Here is a 15,319-nt window from a genome sequence, read left to right as displayed (position 1 = left end):
TATATAAAACATTATTAATAGTTACAATCACCACGGAGTATGATTCCCATTTCATCTGACAGTTGGGAGTTTGAACTCTTTGTCCAACCTCCCCCCATTCCCCTCCCCCCGCCCTCCCCCGGCCCCTCGGTGACCACCGCTCTGTTTCTCTGAGTTCGACTTCTTTGGATTGCACCTATAAGTCACATCACACAGTATTTGTCTTTCTCGGTCTCACTTATTTCACTTCATATGAGCTCAATTCACGTTGTCACAACGGCATGATTTCCTTCTTTCTCATGGCCAAATAATATTCCATTTTCTGTACATGTGTGTATATCACATCTTTACCCATTCATCTGCTGACGGACACCTAGGGGAGCTTCCATAGCTCGGCTGTTGTGAATAATGCTGCATTGACCACGAGAGGGTAGGTACTCTTTGGGATCTTGTTTTCATTTCCTCCAGATAAATACCCGGCAGTGGAATGACTGGATCATAGAGTAGTTCTTTTTTTAATATTTCGAGGAACCTCCCTACTGTCTTCTGTAGCAGCCACACCAATTTACACTCCCACCAGCAATGCAGGCCAGACCATTTAGCACATTTCCTTTTCCTGATATTTATCACTACATTTCATTTTGTTTACTTTTATAACTCAAGCACCTAGAATAGTGTCTGGCACATCGTATGTGTTACATAAATATAGGTTAAATGAATAACTGGATGACCGCCAAGGAGCAAGGAAGAAATTAACAGACACCAAGGCTGAGACTTTCCCTGACGTGTTGGCACTGTGGGGAAACTTAGTGCAGACCTACCTGGTGTGTCCTGAAGCCCTTGGCACGGCAGCTGTGGCTCCGCATACCTTGGGGACCACTCAGGCTCGGCCTTGTGCCCCGTCCACTTCAAACCCTCTTGCATACGTGACGCTCTGCACCTGCTTCTCCGTTCTGCCTGGTCCAATGGGCAGACCCGCTCTGGAAACTGAACAGGTCAGGTTGCCTCACTCCAGCCCAGGAGAGCAATTCAGCCTTGTTAGGGTTAGTTACGGTGGGCGTCTTCCTGCCTGGCTCTCACATTTCCTTGTGGTTGGACTTGTATTGCGTGGATGGAGCCCACTGCCATCGAGTTGGAGAAACATGAGAAGACTCTCCCATCTTTCCTGCCCTCGTAGGGTCCCAGGGTTGGCCTTAATGCATGTCTCTGTGGTCATGCTGAGGAGTCCGTTTATAAGGCTGAGGACTCCATTTTTCCTTATTAGCGCATACTGGGGCACATTCTTGCTCGAAACCTATCAGAGACTGTATTATTTATTTGTTTATACTCTAAAACTCTGTCCATAAGCATTAAAATATGTTTTGATTATAAATATCAATATTTTGATTAAAAAATCAAGACAATGCATTCAATTAGATTGACTTGGTGTCTTTTTTGACTTGTATTTAAAAAATAAAATTCAAATATTGTAATTTAGAGGTTTAAAGTGTGGGTTCTGTATTTTGACTACCTGAGTTTTGATCTTGACTCAGTAGCCTTTGAACTTGGCAAAATTACTGAAGCTCTGTGCACGTCAATTTTTCTTCTATAAACTTGGTGTCATAATAATACACAGTTCATAAGAACAATGCCTAGTACACAGTAGATGCCTAATAAATACTAGTTATTTTATGAGAAAATAATAAAATTTATGTTTTAGTATAAAATCAATATGTGCTCATTTTAGAAAATAAGAAAAAAGCAGGGAAAAGAATAAGAAAAAAGCAGGAGATAGAAGAATCAGTTCCATTTAGTCTCGTTATATATAATAATCACTAGTAATAAGTATGTATAGTTCCACTTCTTAGTTTGGCTAAGTATTTGAAACATAATTATCATTTGATAAGAATAAAAGGGTGGAAGTATTTTCTTCAGTTATATGGAGACTTAGGGAAGAAGTTGTTATCGAGATTAAAGCGGAAAACCAGGTTTACAGGGGCCACAGGAAGTGTGTTTTCAGTCTTTCATTCTCTAAACGTGTCGATAAAAGTGCACTTTTGGAAATAGTCACAATTATTTCCTTAAACATCTGTAATTTCTGGTTCAGAGACCCTGGCTCTGTTCCATCCTCAGTGGGGTGTGTTCATTGCGAGGGTGGCTGTGAAATTCTTAATTTCAAGTTACCTTTAATTAATTGCATAAGTAATGTGTAGCTGTCCATCTGGACTCAGTGATATTCTAGAAATTTGTTTAAAGCCACCCGAGGCTACGAAACTGTGGCTGCATTTTAAAGGTTGGGTCCCAGGTAATCTGAATAGACAGAGATTGTGGAAATGGGGCTAGAACCAGGATTGCAGGAGGTAATTACAGGTTTCCCTTGTCCTGTGGCTGCAGAAGTGTAATTGTGGAAATAAAAATACTATGTGTGGAAACCGCTCCTTCAACATATATGCATGTATCGGTATGAAGAAAAGGTATATCTTTATTTCGTCGTCGTCGGCAGCCGTCCGTCTCGAGAGACGATGGTGTAGCTTCTTAAGAGTCTATCTGCACCGCCGAGAATGGCTGTGCAGTCCGACTCGGGAGAGACACGGTATCTGTCTCCTCCCGTGTTGAATAGACATCTTGCGATGACGCTGGAGTGTCCTCTCCAGTGAAGCTGAAGCTACAGAGCCTGGGCAGGGTGATATGCAGGGTCTGCTGTTGCCCATGCAGCAGACCCCCCCTCTCTTCGCAGCTGAAGGGTCCAAGGGAAAGACGGAGTCAATACAGCTTGGCTTCAGGTGCGCCGCAGGAGTTGCCGGTGTTGACTACAATGTCAAACCGCCTTAGGGACTCCGGCTCCGGATTTTCTGTCGGGGTTTACTCCCTTAGCCTTTCCCCTGAAGAGGTAATCCGCAAGGCAGCGGAGGTTTTTTGGAGTCAGAGTTTTCCTTCTCTGATGTGCCCTGACTGGAAGATCGAACCAGCGACACTTAGCTCGCAGGCCGACGCTCAATCCACTGAGCCAAACCAGCCTATAAAATCTCACTCATTCCATTGGCCTAATACCGTGCTTAGAAGATGATGTTTTATCATAGCAGTTTTTCCCAAAGAGTGCCGAGGACTGGGCTGTTCCCAAGATTCAGAGTCACAGGCACTGCGCGTCTTAGAAATCTTGACTCAGTAGATCAAACGAGACCAGGTAGTAGGTATTTTTTAGAAAGCTCTAACAACGTTGTTTTTGATGTGCAAGTTAGGTTCAACATTTCTAGGCCTTTTCACTTGCCATTAAATATTTAAAACAAAAAAAGAATCCAAGACACGTAGGTCAATAAGAAAAATAATAGTTATGTTTGTTTAACAAAGGACTTCAGTAGCTTAGAAAATCTGCTTGAGAAGATTCTCAAAACAGCAGAGTAGTACTTTCTAGTGACCAGTGAAAGTACTCTTTTTATAATATCTTGGTGGGAATGGCTTGAGTTATGTTGTGTTATTATTTTTGTCTATATTATAGATATATTTACATATTACATATAATGTAAAATACTTATACATATTTTATATATTATATTTTGTATATATTTATATGTTATATGTAATATAAAATATATTCTATATTTTATTGTATATATTTTAGTTTATTATTTAAGTGGTTGAGTGTGCCATTCTTTTTTTGAGCCCCAGCTTCCTCATCAGTCGGGAAGAAGTTGATCTTCTGACGCCAACCAGCAATGATGCTAGGAATCTACAATCAACATAATTTTAAGTGACGGGGAAATGCAAATAAGTGACTGCCTTTACTCAGGCAACTGTTGGGATGGAGACAGACGTTCCTATTTCGAAGATAAGATGCCTCAAGAAGAGTGCCGGGTACAGTACTAATTCTGTTTTTAAGTCTATTTTATTGATTATGTTGTTACAGTAGTCCCAGTTCTTCTCCCTTTGCTCCCCTCCACCCAGGACCCCCCTTCCCTCCAGCAGTCCCACCCCCTTAGTTCATGGGTGGTGCACATAAGTTCTTTGGCTTCACCCTTCCCTATATTATTCTTAACGTCCCCCCGTCTATTTTGTACCAACCGATTATGCTTCTTAGTCCCTGCACCGTTTCCCCATTTCTCCCCCGCCCCCCTCCCAGCTGATCACCCTCCAAATGATCCCCGTACCTGTGATTCTATTCCTGTTCTGATTGTATTCTATATGTCGGGGAGGGAACAATTCCACTTGCTCAGCGCTCACCCCTTTACCAGGCACGTTTCTCACTCCCTGTGTGGGCATCTCTCTAGCGGTTGCCCTGGTTGTGGTTCCCAGAGTGGGTGGGTTTGTGGATGTTCTAGGGCTGTGGGGGCCCCTAAACAAGCGGACTCGGCTGAGAGACCGACAGTCTCTGCCTCCGCCCCCACCCCCACGGGTCTGCACCGTCAGAAGCAATGAGGCTTGATTGTCCCTGGTGCTGGGATGGTGAGCTGCGAGGTCTGATCTGGGGGTGGGAGCGCGCCCCAGGTGTCCCTCCTGACTTTTTAAATGTGTGACCACTCTTTCTGCCAGCCTGCCGCCGCTGCTGCTGCCACCACAGCTCGTCCTCTGGGCCCCGGCCCCGGCTCCACCTCTCCTGCCTGTCTGGGTGAGTGTTGCTTCTTTATAGCTTTGTTTGCTGGACTTCCACGCAGTTTGATTTTGGTGATTCTGGTTGCTTTTAGTTTTGAGATACATATAATGTTTCTGGTTGTGGAAGGAGGGGGAGCCTGTGTACCTACGCCTCCATCTGGGCGGAAGTCTATAGTACTAATTCTTATCCTCGCACAAATCTGAAGAGGTTGGGTCTCTTCTATAAAACCAGAAAACCTAAAGCCAGGTTAGCTCCGTTCCTAGGATACATCCTAATGAGTATCAAAGTGGGAATTCAAACCAAGAGGGCCGGCTTGTGTCTTCAATAGCATTATTTTTCAGCATCAGAAATACATACATTTGGCAATGTAAACTGGATTCAGTAAATTACTGCAGACACTGCCCACTGCTCCTTTCAGATGATAATACTGCTTATTTTGGAGGAAATATATAATTATTTTGTCTGTAATTTCTTCTCTCCCCGCCTCCTCTCTGATACCCCAGTGCTGTGGGAATCGGTTTGAAGTTTACCAACATGAGTTGTTGCTAAATGGCTTCAAAATAAAAAGTTTTCCCCCCATCTGTGACATATTACGTATCATGGTCAGATCATGAGCTTGTTAAAAGTTTGACAATTTTCCTTTTGAGAATTATGTTGAAATTATGATCCAAATGATTGAAGAAGTCGAGGCATTAAATAACAAGGACACCATGAAAGAGGAAAAAAATTATTATTTCATTAGATGACTGTCCTTTCTATTGTTCATTTATTTTCAAGTTCTCTACAAGTGGGATCCCTGCTGTGTGCAGTTTCTGGCTATATTCGCTCCCCTCATTAGTAATTCCTTTGACCCTTCTTGGTCTCATCAGTGCCACCCCCCATGACATTCCAAATGGAAGCTGTGTTTATTGCATATTTTATTTCGGATGCCAGGGTGACCGGTAGACCTTGGTGAAGACTCAGCCGGTGGCCAAGGTCAAGGGCATACCTTGTGAGCACCAGAGCCTCATCTCACGTAGAGTTTATACACATCAGTGTCAGAGTGCGTTGAGAATTTCCATAAATCGGATGGGTAATGTGCCAGATGAGATTAGAGAGAGTTTCATGGGATCACGGTCCAAGGAAAATATCTTCTGTTAATGTCCTACCACAAGCTTGAGGCAGGTAGTTAATGCATTTCGTGATGAACTAGAGACACACACAGGGAGAAAACACAAGTTGTTGTCTAAATACGGAGAGCCACATGGAGCTTCGACAACAGAAAAATATAAACGTGAAATTGGTAGAATTTTGCTTTGCATTTTGAGTCTTCTCCCTTATGTTTTTATCTGTTGACTCTTACCATAATTGTTAGGCAAAAACACACCTTTCAATTAATTCAATTTTATAGGTGGCATTTATATATTTAGAGGTCAACGCATTCTTCAAGTTATTTTGTTGCAAAAGAGAAAACCAAGGCAGACAAAGAGCATTAGCAAATCTTGGAGGACTGGTGACAGATTTAGTCTCTCACTCCTTATCCATCCCTGCATTTTTCTTCTGAGCCTTCACCCGAATCAACCCAATTCAGGGAAGGGCATTTGAAACCGTCCTCTTGGAATCGATGCAAAAACATTGGCTCACTTATATCTGCAAATAAAACATCAGTTATACTTTAAGGCAATTGGAAGAAGAGGACTTAAGAAAACAGACCTGTCAGCTTGCCCCAGCCTTCTGGTCACCCAACCCTGTGGGGAACAAAAAGTCTTAAATTAACCTTCGTCTTCTGTTCATTGAATTTGCTGAGAAATGCCTACATGTAAATGCCATTCAAAAAAATAAGGGCAGGAAGTTGGAGGATCTGCTATTGTTGATCAGGGGCTGTTTGTTAGTATTACGGACACTTAACTGAATTTAACATGTATTTAGTGAGCACCCACCTCGGCCCTCACAGGGCCTCTGAAGTTTTTACTCATGTTGGAGGGAACCTCCAAAAGAATCAGATCATGTCTGCAGAAAGTCTGAAAAATCTCACTAGGGAGACAGGGCCTCATGTTCTCTCAACCAGGGAACAGAACTAGAGGGAACGTGATGAAGAATGAGCGGGACCATTAGAGACCAAATCCAGGAAGACCTGGTGGAACTCAATGGGTTTGGGACGTGAAAGTCTAGATGGCTTTGGAGGGAGGGCTGGGATCTGGGTAAGAAAAGATGAAAATGCAGGCAAGTTAGGTGGTGCAGACAGGTGGGGCGATCCATGGGCCTGGTTTGTGCAAGAACTGTGAGCTGAGTAAGCAATGAAAGATGGCAGGAGGCAGGAGACCCCGTCTCTGCGCTTGTCCTGCAAGGCCAGGAAGTATTCAATTAAGCTATTTCCTCCTCGATTAAATGATAGCATTAGAGCAGTCTCTCCAGGCTTCTTCCCAGCTCTAGACCTCATTGGGCCTCTGAGCTCAGTTATCCAGAAAATTCCCTCTTGCAGGGGAAGGGCACATTTTTTCACCCAACCAAGAAAAAAAGAAAAAGGGTTCCCCGAGGCATGGGTTCCTTCAGAGAGGAGTGGTTTGGGGAGCCTTGCCCTGAAGCCCGGGACTGCTCAGTTAGAGGGTGAGGATTTCCAAACATTGGCCGAGACCGGATGTGCGGGCATGGGGAGGTGGCACGTCATCCTGCGCCGCCGCTCTCAGGCAGCCCTCCAGGCATGCGTCATGTTCCTGAAACCTCTCATGGTGATCCTAACCGATTACACAAGATGCCATGTTCTCTAATCATATCACTTACACGTGTGTGAAAGGCGGTGACAAGGGTTTGAAGGGAGAAGAGCACAGCTGTCTAATTAAAAAATAAAAATCAGATGAAGCAGGCAGTGTTGCAACTGGGAGATGCCACACTGGCCTGCCAAGGGGCCTTGATGGGATGGGGTTTCGCCCTCTTTCTAACCCAGCCTAACTCCATTCTCTCACCTCCGGAATGACCCTGCTCGCAGTAGCGATGGGAGTCAGACTGGTGTGACTCCCACACTGGGTTTATTTATTTATTACACTAGCTCCCGCGCCCTGTTCTGTGACGTGAACATTGTCACTTGGGTAAATTTGGAGCTTGGTCTGCCAGAAGTGAAACAGCTCTCGTGAATCAAAGGAAAGCGTCATGGACACACCCGCTCCCTGCTCTCCGCTGAAGCGTCAGACCCGGGCCTCTCTGTTCCGCCACTCCATTTTTAATCTGCCTTCAAAGAGAAAGCCAACTGTGTCGAATTAAACACAAGGCGGTTCTTGAAGCCGTGTGTGATGAAAGTGATTAAATAATTAATTCAAACAAAGGTGGCTTCTGAGTCAGGTTGGGGGTCAGGGGAAAAAGTCTTGATTTGAAGCAGCATTTCCTCAGCCTGCTAGGGGAAAAAAAAAATATTGAACATGGATATGAAATGACCGTGCTAGACGGTATTAACCTGTCTCCTTAGCTTCCTTAGCTCCAGGCGCGTTGGCCTTCTGCTGCCTCTTGAACAGACAAGGCCTATTTTTCTCTGCCTCCGGGACATTTGCATCTTCCATTCCTTCTGCTGGAAGATTCTTCCCCTGACATTTTTCTGGGCTGCCCTCCTCAGGCACGTACGTCTCTGTTCACTTGTCAGCTCCTCAGACAGGCCCTTCCTGGCTATAAAATCATCCCCCACCTTTTGGTCTGTAGCCTGTACTCTCTTTTTATTGCTTTATAATACCTGTTATTGCTTGGCATTCTGTCATATATTAATTCCTTGTTTTATGGCTAGTTTCTGTCCTCCTGGAAGACAGCATTTTATTTGTTCTTTTTTTTTTTTTTTTTTTTTTTAATTGTACCTCCTGCAGTATCTCCAACACCCAGGACAGTGTCTGGCACAGACTCTGCAGCAGTAAATAGGTGTTCACTAAACAGGCAAGTGACTAAATGAAAGCACTTCCACGCTTCAATGCTTCAGTCTTTTCTCTGGTGAAACTAAATTCTCAGGAATGCTTCAGACAATGAAAGCCTCTACCCCTATTCCTAAATCCTAAAACCCACGCTCTGGAATAATGCATTGAGGTTCAGGCACGAAGGGAATTCTTCAAAAACCGAAGAAAACGAAGGCTTTCAGCCGGTGGCTTCCCCTGCTCTGAAAGGAACCATTGGCCTTTTGAGATTCCTTCTTGGGAGAGTCAAGATTGTTTATCAGGAGGCACCCATGGTTTCCGTTGGGTGACACAACACCTCCCTCTGGGAGCCCGCCGGCCGTGCGCTACGCCGGTTGCACGTGTCTGGTTTGTAGCCAGTCGGCTGAAAGGGGACAGATCTTGAGCTGGTGTTGAGCCCAAATGGCAGTCGGTCTAACGGAGGCTAAATGGGGCTTGGGAGCCTGGCGCGGTTCAGCTCTCCGGGAGCACTGGACACAGTCGTTGGGTCAGCCCTTGACCCTTCTCCTGTCCGGAGTGCTAAGTGTGTAAGTGCGTTTGTAACGGTCATTATTCTGAAGGCCTTGATGCTTTTTCCTCGTCTCCACTATCTCCAGATAACCCGTTGGCATTTTCCAAGAGCCCAATGCCGATGATAAGACTCCCAGTCCCAAACGTCTCTGAAACCGGATATTGTGACCGGTTAGATGACGCTGACTCAGAGCTAGGCAGCATCCCTTCTGTCCTTAATGAAGACATCCAGTGATATTTGTATTCGTGATACTAAGCAGCAGAACGAGCCCAGGAAAACCTAGATGAAATAGTAATTATTTATATGTAGAGATTCCCTGTACATGGAAAAATGGAAATACAGGGCAGCAGGACATTTCAAAGCCACTGTCATCATTTGGGTGGGCTTGAGCGTGAGGGACTCTGAGAAAGGCAGGAGGTTTGGACCACATCGTGAGGGACTGAGCATCCATGCCAAATGTCTATAGGCCACTGCACACGCAGATGCGGGTAGGCAGGTTTCCACATAGAGGAGGCTGGGAGGGAGCAGAAGAAAAGGCGCAGCATTGTTGTCATGCTGGTGACAGGGAATGAGTGGCAGTCCATGTTTAGAGCCCTGGCCTTTGGGGCAGAGGTCAGGCCAAGCCAGGCTTGGAGTCGGGGCCCCAGCTTCTAGGAGGACACTGGGGGACTGATGGGCTGGCATTCCAGGGACAGCTAAGGGCAAGTCAAAGAAACCAAGGCCAGAGGTTAGTCACATATCGCTGCGACCCGAGTGGGGTAAGGTTGGAAAGAGAGGCGGCCAGCTGAGAAGTGACCCCCATCTGGCTCATGGGAACCCTTGGCTCTGGGTACCACGATAATTTTCATGTGCATATTTGTCAAAGCAAAGGTGCTTTGTGGATGGGTAAACTCCAGGAATCAAAATAGCTGTTCAAATTGGATCTATAGGTAATTAATTCCCAGGATGATTTAAACTGTTCAGTGAATGTTTGTGAATTTTTAAGTGCATTTTTTTTGTATTATATCATGGTGACAATGATCAACACAATCCAGAGAATCATTACAAATTTCAAGACCAGCAAGTGAACTTTGTTCCAAAGTCTTCTGTCTTCAGGAGACGTCAAGTGGAAATAGCAGGGTTGGAAGGGACCAGACATCGTATGAATGTTATATTATATGGAGACAGAATTGCTGTCAACATAAATAATGTGGCTTTATTGAGTAAAATCAGATGATTGCTTAGGGTTTCCCAAAACCCCCTAAAATTGCTTCAATACCACATGCAACCACATGTGGTATAAATAAAACGTAAGTCCAAGGCATGAGGAAAGATAAACATATAATTAAAACCAGCTCAGCAGATACTTGGGCCGATTCATTTCAATGATGGCATCGTAGTTTATGGCACGGTTATAGACCCGCAATATATCGGCACTGACCCCACGCCATAAAACACATCAGTGCAGCCTGGGCCCAAATTATTATACAAAAGCAATAAATCCGTCCCATTAACAGGATAAATATGATAACTGTTGATAATGTTCGGGAGCAGCAGCGTGAGATCCCTAAGTGAAGAGCTATGCGTTCTTAAGACACCAAGATTACTTTAGCTTTTAGTGCGTCCCATGACTTCCGTTCTGCTATCTGACGTTTGAATTAAAAGGGAGATTGTGACCTTGAAGACATCTGTGCTGATTACTGTTTGTGAGTCTAATAAAAGACATCAGCCCAACCTTTTATTTGTGAAAATGAAATCTTCGTATGTTGAAGGCCAGTCCCAGCTGAAGTAATAAGCAGAAGTCAAGCTTCCTGTGCTGTTAAAATTGCCCATGGAGCGAATCTTTGGTCTTCTACCCTTGACCTTGGCTCTTGCCCTGAATGTTCTGAGAAAATGAGGAAATAGTTGTCAAGTATGATGATGGAGTCAACCTGGCTTGGAGTTTTTCTCTGGGAAACTCTTATCCAAACAGATGAGAAACCTCTTTACAAACGTTGTTAAGTGAAATTGTCAGATAAAAATATATCTAAATATGGATTGAAAATTACTTTTTCTTCAACCACAGTCTCATGTTGTCCTCTAAGAAATGTGAAGTTTGTTTGTTTGTTTGTTTTTTTCAGTGTGGTTTACGTCAGAGGCTAGAGTTAAGTGTTTTGGGGTAAATTGTCAAGGAAACTGACCATACTATTTTTGATATACTATGGGTGTCCAGCAAATATGTAGGGACTGCATATTGCTGAATGCAAAGGAAGCAAAGTATATAACAATTTTCAAAGACTTGGCGTTTTATGGCTGTTACCTTATGTGGAAGTTCATTTTCTTCCTACAACATGAGGGCAAAAGAGGGGGGTCCCAGGGCCCGGCGGCCCCACGTGAGACAGTCTTGCTTCAGACTCTCTTCATCCTCACCACTGTGCTTTCCGTGGCCAGGCCTCTGAGGACAGAGCTGAAGTTTGAAGGAGGGGGAAGGGACTCCTTTTAGGTCTCTTTTCCTCTAGCAGCAGCTTGGATCTATTCACTCTCCACCATCCTGCATGTTCTCTGTGCCCCAAAGGGCGACCCTCCTGGACCCAGGTAGCTTGACCTTGGCCTGGGGCTTCCCATTGTATTGCCCCTCCCCCCGCAGGCCCCTCCCCACTCCAGGGAGCTACACTCGGTGGAAGGCCACAGCCCTGTGGGCTGGGCTCTCTGGGCTCTTGTGCCTCGTGCCCTGTCGCTCCCAGCATGGTGATGGCTCCTCGCTGAGCCTACCCCACTGTGGATCCCCTTAACCATCCCTGTAGCCTCCCCTTAACCCTGCTCAGACCTTTGTAAATAGTCACTTTATTAAATTCTCCTTCATTACGCTGTCTGAGCGAGCCATCTGTTTCCTGCTGGGACCCTGACTGGTCAAGGGGAAAAAAAAAAAAACCTTTCTCAGAAGCTTTTCAACACTCCCATCCCTCCTCCTGCCTGCCCCTCCCCCACCCTCAAACACAACACTTCCCTTTCAAACCCCGCTCCCTGTGATGGGACCCCACCATGGGGCCTGGGAAAGCAAGCACCTGACTTTTCCAAATAACCGCCACGTTAGCTGGCAATGCACAGTGTCTGCCTTGGGGGCACCCCAGCTCTCTCCTAGGAGAAAAAATAATGTCTACCGGTAGGAAAGGAGAGAATGGTCAGACAGGGGGCCCCCACTTTTGGCTTCCTGGCAGCCAGCGGGGACCCCTGTGGCTCTGCTGGTGGCGGGGAGCAGCGCCTCCCTGCTTCAGAGGACGTCCAAGGGTGATGGTCAGCCACCTGCAGTAGTGAGGAGCCATGGGAGGGGCCTTTGGCTGGGAGGTAAGACAGACTTGCAGCTGCTCCTGCGCCAGCCTTTCAAACCGGGACCCCAAAGGGAAGTGGGTATTGCCATTCTGTCCTGTGTTCTTTCCTTGGGTCCCCACACAGACAGAGCATACAATTTGGGGGCCGGGGGTGGAAAGCATGTTCCCAAGGGGGTCACAGTGGGAATGGAGAGTCATGGGCAGACTTAGCTGGGTTGTTACTGGTGAAAAAAGGGGGGGGCAGGAATCAATGAAGAAAACAGGTATTTAGCTTCAGCAAAACCCCTTGGATTGAATGCTTCACCCAGATTCAGCCTGTGGGTATAGCTGAAAACTGATAGTCACCTCTGCATCCAGGCCACATCTCTGCTGAGGCTCTTCCCAACCTGAACAGGAATTGAGTAAGGAGCCTAGAACTTTTGATCTCCAAAAGATCACAGAGGTTTTCTAAGCCAGCTCTCTCCCTTTACAGGGAGGAGAGGGAGGAATAGAGAGATTTAAGAATTGTACAAAATATGAATCAGAATTGGACTGGACGTCAGAGCTGCTTTTGCCTGCCTAGAATAGTCTATGGGGATTTTTTTTTTTTTTGAATGATAAAGATGTATTTCCCAAACTATTCTTTGTTCCCAAGCTGGAAACAATATTTAGGTTTTGAAAACATGGCAAAAGCAAACAAACAAAAACAAACAAACACCCACTCCCACAAAAAGCACGTTCTGAATCTCGTGATATTTCACCTCGTTGACACTTTGCCAGCTACGTCAAAAATCGTGACACTCAGGATGGACTCCTTTGCTCAGTAACACAGCTTGTAACCGTTTTGCCAGCTGACCAACAGAAGGCAGCTGCCTCTTCCTATCTGTCCAGATAAGTAAGTGTAAGAAATTGAAAATAAGTTGCTTCCACTTGGAACCGAGCTATGCCAATTCCAGACACATCCCTCAGGGCATGTCTTGGCCAGACCCAGAGCATCGATCTGTGTGACTTCAAATAGGCAACGCGGCTTCTTTGGCAAAGAATCACCCACTTTATCGCTGAGAAACAAGTAATGAAGATCCCACTGTCTCAAGGCCCGTGACAGGGTTGAGAAATATATATTTTGATTGCTTATTATACGTTCGGTGCTTTATATAACTCAGCTCATTTGAAGATCCTTATAATAGTTACGTGGAGTAGGGTAGAATAAACCATTTGATCATAATGTTCTTCTGTTACAACTTTGTTGTGTTCATTGCGGGGGGACTAGACTTCCTTACCCCCTTCGGCTTGGCGAAGAAACTTGCTTTAGTTAATGGAATGTGAGTAGAAGTGTTAATGTCCCCCCTTAGGAAATAAGCTTGTAAGAGGTGTCATGTGTTTCTCTTCATGCCACATGAGTTTCTGACCTTTTCCATGAGAAGAGTGTGACCAGGTGCCATAATGACAACACAAAGAGCAAATCTCCACCTTACCTGTGACCTGCGGTCCAGCTGAGACCAGCTGAGCCTCAGCTAACATAGAGACCCATGAGTGTGAAATAAATGACCATGCTGGGAGTCATGGAGATGCAGGAGCTATTTGTTACAGACCACTATTGCAGCAGTGGCTGACTAATACAGTGAGTGTTTGTTGTTACTACCATTCATGATGAAGTCGAGTCTCAGAGAGGCTAATGACCTGCCTCAGCTCTCAGCCCTGAAAGGTGGCTCAGGTTGTTTCAGCCCCTTCAAGTTTTGTGCCCCATTCCCTCAAGAAGAGAGGCAGAAATGGTATCATTTGGTCTTTTTTTGTTCTTTGTTGCTGTTGTTTTTATTTCTTATAAGGTATATATCGTCTCATGAGATCCACACAAAGCGAAGGGAATGTTAAGTGCATAGATTGGTACAAAAGGTCACCTACCAATTTTATGTGTCATTTCTGCATTCAATTATATTGTTAGCCAGGAGAGAAAAACGGTCATTCCGTTTGGTGGAAAGAGCAAATTTTGTCTTTAAAAATTAGCACAGTATCTATTCATCATGTAAAATATCATCTAGCGAGGTGAATATTATTCTCTTCAATTTGTGGAATAAATTAAGACAGATGGGTGATTCACTTACTTTTACTTCATAGCAAGGTAATATATTGATTTTTCCTCTCTCCTTCCTTTTAAATCGAAAGAAAAACTTCAACTAAGACCTAATTACATCACCTGGATGCTGAACTCTTCTGGAAAGTACAGAGCTATCAATATTAAGTACACTTTGCACCAATTTGGAAATCTATTTTGCCCAGGCATATGCCCAATGCCCCCTGATTTCATGTAATTGAGTTCTAAAAGGTGGTGTAATGTGGATTTTCTAATTGTCTGATGCTGAGTTAGCTGAGGTTTTATAATAGGAGATGGGAGTTGGGCTGATACTTAAAGGTGAAGATATTCACATAAGAGAATGGAAAGGAAGTTGAAAGGAAGACAGCTCCGCCCAATTACACCAAGTCAGAAGGTGCAGATTTTCGGGGGGCGGGGGGGAAGCGGGTCCCTGGACAGTGGGAATTCCTACTTAGTTCCAATGGGCCATTTGCACAGAAGTGAGCCTAAGCCCCTTGATTCCTTCACATTCAAATTCCAAGGGCCTCCCAGTGAAATCGCTCTATAGCGCTCAATTCAAAAGTGAACCGAGAGAATACTAATATTATGGCAGTGACGAGTTCATGTTCATTGTTGGGGGAATCACTGACCCTCACTGAGATCTAGGACTGTACTGTGCACAGAGACCTAAGGTCCCACTTCCCCCCTCGGTCCCCTGTTGCAACGTCCCAGGAGAGGCACATAAAGGGGAGAGAGAAGGTGGCCAATTTCTGTAAAGACACCTTGTGCTTGGTGGTTCTGGTAGAGAATGCTCATCTCCGTGGGGCGGAGGTGTGGCGGGGACCAGGTAGGAACATGGTCAGCACTGGAAAGGAAAAGCTAAGGATTAGGACTTGTTCTAGAGGCCAGGCCCAGGAGCATGGCTTGATGGGAAGTGAAGAGGGTCTCACTGTGTGGGAAAAGAGGACACAAAAGGGGAGGGAGCCACGAAGCGTCTTCCTTCCTCGGTCGGGGCTTCAC

At 45.2% G+C, this 15,319-nt stretch overlaps 1 long non-coding RNA gene across 4 annotated transcripts in view; it reads left to right on the top strand.

The window, feature by feature from the left end:
- LOC149992035 (uncharacterized) overlaps positions 1–15,319 on the top strand; it is a 223,208-nt gene that overhangs the window by 74,416 nt on the left and 133,473 nt on the right. For 3 of the 4 annotated variants that reach the window (XR_016508448.1, XR_016508446.1, XR_016508449.1), the window contains exons 2-3: positions 3,619–3,810; positions 4,486–4,561. This is a non-coding gene — a long non-coding RNA (uncharacterized LOC149992035). The remainder of the gene's footprint in view (positions 1–3,618; positions 3,811–4,485; positions 4,562–15,319) is intronic. The other variant, XR_016508447.1, reaches the window with a different exon arrangement.

Source organism: Furipterus horrens, unplaced genomic scaffold, assembly GCF_987537825.1.
Source record: "Furipterus horrens unplaced genomic scaffold, mFurHor1.1.pri manual_scaffold_16, whole genome shotgun sequence".
In the NCBI taxonomy this organism is placed as follows: Eukaryota; Metazoa; Chordata; class Mammalia; order Chiroptera; family Furipteridae; genus Furipterus; species Furipterus horrens.
Note: the sequence above shows the minus strand (reverse complement) of the source record. Positions and strands in the feature narration are given on the sequence as shown.